Raw genomic sequence first — 9,283 nt, forward strand, 5'->3', positions numbered from 1 at the left:
CGGAATTCAAGAAGCAGGAGTCGACTCTCCCATACCTTCCATCGAGTCTGAATTAGAGAGAGATCCTTTCCTTCTTTCTCCAGAGAGACAAATTATAATTGAAGAAGTAGAATCACCTGAAGAAGAAGGAGGAAATCCTTCTCATACCCCTTTAGTAGAAGAACCAGAAGACTCTAAAGTCTCCAGGGAAACTACCATGACAGAGGAAGGAGCACCTGGATTTGGTAGAGGTAGAGGTAGAGGAGGAGGAGGAAACAATGGAGGAGGTAGAGGTAACATTGGAGGAAATAGGGATGGGGATAACTCATTCGGGTTCCCTATAGTCGATGAGGATTCTCGAGCCACCATGAAGAACATCTCACCATCTGTTCTCCCAAACTTCCATGGGTTAAGGAATGAGGACCCTGAAACATTTCTATTTGAGTTTGAAGTTGTATGTCGAACTTATGATTATCTGGATGACTCTCAAAAACTCAAACTGTTTCCTTCAACATTGAAAGGATCAGCTTTGAAATGGTTCATGGGATTACTCACTCAATCCATTAGGTCTTGGAATGATATGAAGCAGACATTTTGGATAGGTACCTGGACTATTGTATGCCCACCAATCATAAGGATGAGGTATTTAAAATGATGCAAAAAGAAGATGAAAACTTGGAGGAATTGATTGAAAGATTTCAATATAATCTAAAAAGAGCAAAAATGAGTAACTTGGATGAGGAGACCTTGAAAGCCCTTTTACTAAAAGCCATCAGAGATGAATGGATAGATCTTTTGAATATGATGGGAAAAGGAGATGTATCTCAACTTCCACTTTCTGATATAGCAGAGTTATGTGTCCATCTCTCAAGGGGGAAATCCAAAACTCAAAAAGGGTCTAGAGATCCTTCTCTCATCAGAGCAAATAAATCTGCAACTGGATCGGTAAGTAGGGCTGAGATTGGCAACTTGCTTGATGAATTTAAAATTGATATCTTAGGGAGTCTTAGTGAACAACTAGACACTCTTAAGATTCACAATAAGCAGAAAGCAGAAGCTGAGGCTTTGGCCATATTTTGCCCAAAATGTATAAGGAAACATGCTCTAAGGGAATGTCCCTTGGAAGCAAAAGTTGTAGAGACATCTGTGATTTGCTCAGAGAATCATGAGACCAAGGATTGTCCTTCAATCCCTGGACTCAAAGCTGTTTTTCAAGAAGATCCAAGTACACTTGAATCTCTCTGTTTTGTTGCAAGGAGACCTTGGCAGGGGCAACAAAATCAAGGGTTTAACAACTCTATGAATTTTCAACCTCCACCAAATTGGAATCCTTGGCAACAACCTTGGCCCCAATCGCAAAATTCTTTTCAATCATGGGTACAAGGTGTGCAAAATCCTTATGGGAGATTTGCTCAGTTCTACCAATATCCTCCATCTTTTCAAAACCAACAAGCTCCACAACTTCCAAATCAAAGTCCACAACTATCATTGCCATTTCCTCAACAACAACAACCTTCTCAACAAAATCAAAATTCTCAACTCTTGCTTCCATTCCAACAGAAGTCAAATCAACTTCCTTCTCAGCCATTGCCAAACCCCAATAATAAAAACCCTCAAAATGCTTACATGATGGAAGGTCAACCATTCCCTACCTATATGATTGTTCCTCTTAATGAAGTACAACTCAGATCAGGTAGAGTTCTAGATAAGCCTTCTATAAATGCTCAACAGCAAAGCATTTCTGAGGAAGAATCTCTTGAAACCAATAAGGGTTCTGAAGCATCCCTTCAAAACCCAAACACTCAAAAAGAAAAAGAAAAAGAATTAACCCCCACAACTCCCATAGTTGAGCAACCTGCATCCTTATCCACACCTCCTTTCCCTGAAAGATTACAAATTGATAAAGGAGTGGAAAAACAAATTTGGTTGCCTGACTATAATTTTCTAGATGAATTGAAAAATGTTTGTATCAAGATTCCCTTGTTACAAGCCATTAAGGAAATTCCTATTCTAGCAAAAACAATAAAGGAGTTGAGCCTTAAAAGACCAGGAAGGAAACCAAGAGATACCAGAAGGATCCACCTGGTAGGAAAAATTGCAGATATCATGATGGGAAAGATTATTATGCAAAAATATGTAGATCCCCGTAGTCCAATTGTCAAAACACATATCAATGGGGTAGAAATACCAAATACTTTGATTGATTTAGGGGCTGCTATTAACATTATGAGTAGGCAGACTATGGAACAGCTAAAACTTCCTAATCTTCTTTTTACACCTACCTTGTTGCAACTTGCAGATCGATCCATTATTAAACCAGATGGTGTATTAGAAGACATTCCTGTCTCCTTAGATTCTTGGGAATATCCAGTGGATTTCATGATTTTAACTCCCAAGAGTAATCTAGGAGGACATCCTCTTATTTTAGGAAGACCTTGGCTAGCCACAGCTGATGCTTTCATAAGTCGTAGGTCTGGGGATATGTATATTTCTGATGGTAATTTGACAAAGAAGTTCAATCTGTATCCTCCAGCAAAATCAATCACAGAAATAGGAGATAATGAGTGGGTTGATGATGAAGATACTATACAACCTGTCTTTACCATTTCTGAGATTAGTGAAGATAGTCAAATTCTGAACACATTAGAAAATTTTGAACCATCTTCAGAATATGACCACACACAATTTCAGTTGGATTCTGACATTGAGTGTCTATCATCTAGACAGATGTCTCTTTTCTCTATGGAAGAGTTTGGTAGTTCTGCCATTGAGATTTTTCCAGGAAAAACACTGAATATCAACAAAAACTTGGAAAAATCACAACAGAAAGAGCTAACCAGAGTCTTGCAAAAGCATTCTACTGCATTTGCATGGGAATATACAGATATGAAAGGAATTGACCCGAAGACTTGCATTCATCACATCTATATTGAGGAAAACAGTAGACCAATCAGACAACCTCAAAGAAGGATGAATCCAAACATTAGGGAAATAGTGAAAGAAGAGCTCCAAAAGTTACTTAATGTAAACTTCATTTACCCCATTTCAGATAGCCAGTGGGTTTCTCCTTTGGTTATAGTACCTAAAAAGAATGGTAAATGGAGGGTTTGCATTGATTACAGATAATTGAACAAAGCAACCTTGAAGGATCACTTTCCTTTACCCTTCATCGATCAAGTATTAGATACTCTAGCAGGTAAAAAGTATTTCTCATTTTTGGATGGTTTTAGTGGTTACAATCAAATTCAGGTAGCACCTGAAGACCAGGACAAGACCACATTTACCTATCCATGGGGAACTTTTGCTTACCGAGTACTTCCTTTTGGATTGTGTAATGCACCCGCAACATTTCAAAGGGCAGTACTAGGAATCTTTTCTGATCTAATTCATGATTGTGTAGAGGTCTATATGGATGATTTTACAGTTTATGGTAATTCATTTGAGGAAGCATTAGATAATTTGGAAAAAGTTCTTGTAAGATGTAAAGAAACAAATCTTTCATTAAGTCATGAAAAATGTTTTATGATGTTTACTGAAGGGATTGTTTTAGGACATCATATTTCAGGAGATGGAATCAAAGTTGATAGATCAAAAGTCGAAGTCATCTCCAAGTTACCTATTCCAAATTGTCAAAAAGATGTTAGAAGTTTTCTTGGGTTTACTGGGTATTATAGAAGATTTATTGAAAACTTCACCAAGATAGCATCTCCACTTTTCAAATTACTTACCAAAGACTGTGAATTCAAGTGGGATCCTGACTGTCAATCTTCATTTGAAACTTTAAAAACTAGAATATCTGAAGCACCCATTTTAAGAGGGCCTAACTGGAAACTTCCTTTCCACATTTCTACAGATGTTTCAGATACAGCTCTAGGAGCTGTGTTGGGTCAAAAGGATTTAGTTCCTTATGCCATTTACTACACTAGTAAAAATTTGACTCCCACTGAGTTAAATTATACTGTGACTGAAAAAGAATTCTTAGTCGTTGTTCATGCAATCAACAAGTTTAGACACTATATAACCGGCTATGAAACCTTTGTCCATACTGATCATTCTGCAATTAGATATCTCATGAACAAACCTATTACTAATGGCAGAGTTACAAGATGGCTTTTACTTCTACAAGAATTCAATATTACTGTGTTAGATAGACCAGGAAAACAAAATACAGTAGCTGATTTCTTGTCTAGAATTCAAAATACTAACGAGGACTCTCCCGTAGAGGATAAGTTTCCAGATGAATATTTGTTTGCAATAACTACTAAAACCCCTTGGTATGCAAACATTGCTAATTATTTGGTTACAGGGAAGCTACCTCCACACTTATTTCCTAATGAAAAAATGAAAATTATTCAGGAGAGCTCAAAGTATTCTTGGATTTCTAATGAATTGTTCAAAACAGGGCTAGATTGTGTGATCAGAAGATGTGTTCGGGAAGATGAAATGCCTGACATCCTTAAGGCATGTCATGATGAACCGTGCGGCGGACACTTTGCTGACAAGACGACGGCCTATAAAATCCTTTCTTTAGGAAATTATTGGCCTTCTCTCTTCAAAGATGCAAAACAATATGTCAAAAGGTGTGACAGTTGCCAAAGAGTTGGGAGACCAACTCCTTCAAGTGAAATGCCATTACAGCCACAGGTATGCATCGAACCCTTTGAAAAATGGGCTTTAGATTTCATTGGACCCATTAACCCACCATCTAAGCAAAAGAAGTATATATTGGTTTGTACTGATTATGTTACCAAATGGGTAGAAGCAAAGGCATTGCCTTCTGCCACTGAAAATTCAGTTGTTCAATTTCTTTTTGAGGATATTTTTACTCGTTTTGGTGTCCCAAGAGAAATTGTGACAGATCAGGGAAGCCAATTTACATCTAACTTAATGGAGAATTTGATAGAAGAATACAAAATCAAGCATAGAAAATCTACTCCATACCATCCGCAAGCAAATGGTCAAGTGGAATCCACAAATAAAGTTCTTGAGAGCATCATCACAAAAACTGTTCATCTTCATAGAAGAGATTGGGCAGAAAGGCTTCCTGAAGCCTTATGGGCCTATAGAACTACATGGAGGAACACAACAGGACATTCTCCTTATGAACTTGTTTATGGGAAAGAAGTCTTGCTCCCCATTGAGTTTCAAGTCAAGACATTCAAGATGGCAGTTCAATTGGGGATGAATCTATCATAAGCCCAGAAGCACAGAATGGAGCAGCTGAATGAGCTAGATGAGATAAGACAAGATGCAATTTTAAGGACTGATCTAGTTCAGCACCAAAGAACTAAGTGGCATGATCGACACATCAAAGAGAAAAAGTTTCAGAAGGGAGATTGGGCACTATTGTTTGATTCCAAGTTTAAGGACTTCAAAGGAAAATTTCAAACTCATTGGCTTGGACCATATGAGATTGATGAAGTCTTTAACAATGGAGCAGTTCGAGTAAAGACCATTGATGAGTTTCAGACTCCTCTCATTGTGAATGGCCACCAATTGAAAGTCTATCACAAGCCACTCTCAAAGGAGGAATTTGTTAAAATGTTCCAAGAAGATTCTGCAATGAGGCTGGTGGAGAATAATTCTTCTCCTCCATCAGCCTAATCTTTGTTTCTTTCAGTTAAAAAAAAAAAAAAAAGAAGAAAAAAAATCTTTTGTGTAAGCCTGAAAACCAATCTTGAATTGGCAGTCTTATATAGAAAATATAAGGTGAAAATCAGGGGTACCTGACACTTTATATTTCCCAAATAAAAAGTCTCTCTCTCTTTCCATTTCATTCTCCATTTCATTTCATCCACTTCACTTCCATCTCCATCTCCATTTCACTTCATTTTCATTCCATTTCATTCATCCCATTTCATTTTCACCAATAAAGTCCCTCTCAGGACTATTTCATTTAGTTAAGTCTTCTCTAACTACTTTTTGGTATAGACAGAAGGGTGTTGTTTCAGTTTTCGCAGCTGAGAACTGTTTCCGCAGCTCGCACCAGTTTCCGCAACCAGCATCACTCTGTCTCTACAGCAGCAATACTTTGTTTTCAAAAAACACAGTCAGAGGTATCAACATCACCAAGGGCAACAAGGATGGGAGGCACCTGCAAGATAAGAAAGCAAAAAGGGGGTCAGCAACCTTAATCAAAAAAAGGCAAATCTATGAAGGTATGATCAAAATTTTTTTCCAAACAACCATTTAAAAGTCATTTTATGCATAATTAGTAAATCGTGGACAGAGCCACTAAATGCAATGATTAAGCGAGATCATTCCACTTCTCCTCCACGATAATCCTTCATCCACCGCATACCCCCCTAACGGTCTCATAATCACACTTAGTTCAAACTCAGATCGAGAGTGCGCTTTCATTAATTAGCCGTACAAGGATGAAGAGACCTATCGTACTACGTCTCTTCTCCACCACGATCTTCGTAGCCAATGCTGAAACGTGTACGTAAGCCGCCCGACTCCAAGGGATTTGGCCATTATTCCATTCTCTCATCACCTTATTCCCACACGCATTTGAACTCATTCTCGTGCTTGTCTTTTACTCCCTTGCACTCACACCATCTCCACTCTCATTTTCGTTTCAAACCCCGCAGCTCTGTTTCAAACCCCGCGGCTCTGTTTCAAACTCCACAGTCCCGTTTCAAACCTGTATTACCTCGCATTACATTGCGGCTATTCCACTTACAGTCGTAGTCCATCTGTTTTTCCCGTAACCATCCTCCTTGAGCATCCAATACGCAGTCAAAGCTTCAGCCAAAGTTGAAAAGTCGAAGATGGGGAAGCTGCTTAGAGCTGAACCTAAAGGTTCAAAGTATCTAGAAGGATACCCGCAGACAAAGGAAGCATTAAAGAAGGCAAAATGGTTGAAGTTAATTCAAAAATTCAGAGGATATGATAAGGAGGTAACGAAGGCATTTGCTCGATCATTCAATGGAAACACTGTGGAAGTGGGAGACCTGAAGTTCACAGTAACCGAGAATACCATAGCCACAGCAACCGGTTTACCTCAGCTAGGAGAACGATGGTTCAAGAACAGAGGGGTGGAAGATCAAGGATGGAAAGATATGCTTAAGAACCCAGGTATGGACACTTCAATATTCACCAAAGGGATTCCTGTACATGTAATTAAGGAAGATTGGACTGCATTGCTATTACTTGTTCAAAAATTTGTTACATGTGAGGGCCGCTTTGGCACTATGTATATGTACCATGCCAGAATCATGATGAACTTCATGGAAGGCCATGCCGTCAATTTACCCTATTTTTTGTTAAGAAGCCTAACAAAAATGAGTTCTATTGTCCAAAAGAATATAGGCCATATTGAACCTCACTTATATCATCATGGGTTCATTAGAATTCTCATAGAGGACCAATTGAAAAACAACAATGATACATGGGAAAAGTTTTTAGTCAGGAATCATTTTCAAGAGGCAACTGAAGCTTCCGCTAGCAGCTCTCCTATAGTACCAAAAAGAAGTAGGAGAATGAAAAGAGATGTTGCAGCCCAAGATCCTCCTATTGTAGAAACTCAGGAGACTACTCAAGAAGAAGAGGTAAAGAGAGATAAAACCAAGAAACAGAAAAAGGATAAAGGGAAAACAATTGTTCAAGAATCATATCCATCACCTGAACCTTCAATAGAAGAAGACTATCAAACCTTGGCTGATAGACTAGTACAACTCCAAGCTACTGCCCTCTCAAAGAAGGAACAAAAAGAAAAACAGTGTCCAGCCAAAAAGCACTAGTGCACAAGTAAGAAGAAGCAGTAGAATTAAGGAAAGAATGAGTGTGACTAAAGAAAAACAGTCACATTTCATTGATTTGGAAGAAGGCACACCTGAAAAGACTCCAATTCAGCTAGTTATTGAGCCAAGTCCTCCACGAGAAGAAAGTCCCTTCCAGCAAGAAAGAGAAAACAGTCCTCAAGAATTTGAATTTACGCCAAGAAAAACACCTGAAACTGACCCTAACCAGCAGGAGGCATACAATTATTTGGAGACCTTGGAGCAATCAGTTGCAGGTCCAAGCACCATATTGCCTCTTGAGGAACAAGTCCAGTCTTTAAAACAAGAGGTATTTGAGCTAGAAGTCTTGAACCAGCATATTAAACAAGAAAATGAAGCATTGAAAGAACAAAGCAAGGTGGACAAAATTGTCCATGACAACACCATGCTTCACTTAGGACTCTGGCAGAAGAAGAACAAAAAATTGAAGAGAAAATGCAAGAAACTGAGCAGGGCCTTGATCAATTTGAAATTCAAGTGTTTAGTCAGAAAACCAAGGACAATTTTGGCAACAAGGAGAAAGAGAAGAAGGTTGGATGTTTTGGCAGAAGCATCTGAGCACATGGACTGAAAAACAATGACAAAGTTTTGGTTGCATGAGGACATGCAACACCTTCATAGTGGGGGTATGTTGAGCCTCAAACCTGCACTTCTTTACACATCCTCTCAGCCTCCTTCTCCTATGCATTTCCTCCTTTTGTCACTCATTCCCTCCATCAAATTGCTTAAATCATTGTATTTTAGGACTTTTTACATGGTTTATTGATTATGCTCATGACTGTGTTGTTGGATTAGAATTTTGGTTCAGTGCTGCACTTTCCCCAGCTCACACAGGGTTTCCGCAGCTGATCCCGGTTTCCGCAGCCAATCCCGGATTCCGCAGCTGTTTTATTAAACGGCATGTTCCAGGTGTCCTCCGGGCAGAAGAGCCACATGGGCAAGTTCGTGGAACCAAGGACATGGTGTGTTTCCTTCCAGCTCAGCCAAACCAGCCACGAAAACCCATGGTCAACGAGGGGGCAACTTCGGTCAACAGAGGTCATTGACGGTGGCACGGCTCTGCGTGTTCGGTTCTAGAGCACGTGAAGAATAGCTGGCCTCTTCCTCAGCCACGCAAACGGTGGGAGACACGAATCCAACAGAAGATTTAATGCCCACCACGACCGTTGCCTAAATCCGTGGATGCTGCCAGACTACGTGTTTTTTGCACAGCTGATAGAATAGCGTAGTTTGTGCTAAGTAGTTTTGTTTTCTTTGCTATAAATAAAGCGTCTCTGAACGCTGAATAGTTAGTTGCTGATATGAAATTTTGAACCCCACTGTACTCTTTATTTTGCTACATAATATATGAGAAGATTGTTTTCCATTTGAGCGTGTAATTGATCTTTGAGCTGGCTGGAGTAGGCAGAGGGCCCCTGTTTACTTAAGGCCTGTACATTGTTTTAATTTCCTGCATTCCTTTTTATCATTTTATGTATAGTAGTTGTATAGAATGCCTTTAATTGCTGCGTTTTGATCAT

The sequence above is a fragment of the Pinus tabuliformis genome, chromosome 3_1, assembly GCF_031772625.1.
Source record: "Pinus tabuliformis cultivar Carrire ecotype Pingquan chromosome 3_1, CPIR1, whole genome shotgun sequence".
NCBI classification, from domain to species: domain Eukaryota; kingdom Viridiplantae; phylum Streptophyta; class Pinopsida; order Pinales; family Pinaceae; genus Pinus; species Pinus tabuliformis.